Below are 2,140 nucleotides of genomic sequence, written 5' to 3' on the forward strand. Positions count from 1 at the left end.
TGGTTCAATTTCTATAACGATAACAATCTTATTTCAAGTGATGATCTTACTTGAACTTGTTTTCGTGTCATGATTCTGCTTCAAGAACTTCGAGCCATCCAAGGATCCGTTGAAGCTAGATCCATTTTTCTCTTTTCCAGTAGGTTTATCCAAGTAACTTAAGGTAGTAATGATGTTCATAACATCATTCGATTCATACATATAAAGCTATCTTATTCGAAGGTTTAAACTTGTAATCACTAGAACATAGTTTAGTTAATTCTAAACTTGTTCGCAAACAAAAGTTAATCCTTCTAACTTGACTTTTAAAATCAACTAAACACATGTTCTATATCTATATGATATGCTAACTTAATGATTTAAAACCTGGAAACACGAAAAATATCGTAAAACCGGATTTACGCCGTCGTAGTAGCACCGCGGGCTGTTTTGGGTTAGTTAATTAAAAACTATGATAAACTTTGATTTAAAAGTTGTTATTCTGAGAAAATGATTTTTATTATGAACATGAAACTATATCCAAAAATTATGGTTAAACTCAAAGTGGAAGTATGTTTTCTAAAATGGTCATCTAGACGTCGTTCTTTCGACTGAAATGACTACCTTTACAAAAACGACTTGTAACTTATTTTTCTGACTATAAACCTATACTTTTTCTGTTTAGATTCATAAAATAGAGTTCAATATGAAACCATAGCAATTTGATTCACTCAAAACGGATTTAAAATGAAGAAGTTATGGGTAAACCAAGATTGGATAATTTTTCTCATTTTAGCTACGTGAATATTGGTAACAAATCTATTCCAACCATAACTTAATCAACTTGTATTGTATATTATGTAATCTTGAGATACCATAGACACGTATACAATGTTTCAACCTATCATGTCGACACATCTATATATATTTCAGAATAACCATAGACACTCTATATGTGAATGTTGGAGTTAGCTATACAGGGTTGAGGTTGATTCCAAAATATATATAGTTTGAGTTGTGATGAATACTGAGATACGTATACACTGGGTCATGGATTGATTCAAGATAATATTTATCAATTTATTTCTGTACATCTAACTGTGGACAACTAGTTGTAGGTTACTAACGAGGACAGCTGACTTAATAAACTTAAAACATCAAAATATATTAAAAGTGTTGTAAATATATTTTGAACATACTTTGATATATATGTATATATTGTTATAGCTTCGTGAATCAACCAGTGGCCAAGTCTTACTTCCCGACGAAGTAAAAATCTGTGAAAGTGAGTTATAGTCCCACTTTTAAAATCTAATATTTTTGGGATGAGAATACATGCAGGTTTTATAAATGATTTACAAAATAGACACAAGTACGTGAAACTACATTCTATGGTTGAATTATCGAAATCGAATATGCCCCTTTTTATTAAGTCTGGTAATCTAAGAATTAGGGAACAGACACCCTAATTGACGCGAATCCTAAAGATAGATCTATTGGACCTAACAAACCCCATCCAAAGTACCGGATGCTTTAGTACTTCGAAATTTATATCATATCCGAAGGGTGTCCCGGAATGATGGGGATATTCTTATATATGCATCTTGTTAATGTCGGTTACCAGGTGTTCACCATATGAATGATTTTTATCTCTATGTATGGGATGTGTATTGAAATATGAAATCTTGTGGTCTATTATTATGATTTGATATATATAGGTTAAACCTATAACTCACCAACATTTTTTTTGACGTTTTAAGCATGTTTATTCTCAGGTGATTATTAAGAGCTTCCGCTGTCGCATAATTAAATAAGGACGAGATTTGGAGTCCATGCTTGTATGATATTGTGTAAAAACTGCATTCAAGAAACTTATTTTGTTGTAACATATTTGTATTGTAAACCATTATGTAATGGTCGTGTGTAAACAGGATATTTTAGATTATCATTATTTGATAATCTACGTAAAACTTTTTAAACCTTTATTGATGAAATAAAGGTTATGGTTTGTTTTAAAATGAATGCAGTCTTTGAAAAACGTCTCATATAGAGGTCAAAACCTCGCAACGAAATCAATTAATATGGAACGTTTTTAATCAATAAGAACGGGACATTTCACATTCGGTTTCAAGTTCCATGATACTTCAATTATGGGGGCGGA

This window comes from Rutidosis leptorrhynchoides, chromosome 3 (genome assembly GCF_046630445.1).
Source record: "Rutidosis leptorrhynchoides isolate AG116_Rl617_1_P2 chromosome 3, CSIRO_AGI_Rlap_v1, whole genome shotgun sequence".
Taxonomy (NCBI): Eukaryota; Viridiplantae; Streptophyta; class Magnoliopsida; order Asterales; family Asteraceae; genus Rutidosis; species Rutidosis leptorrhynchoides.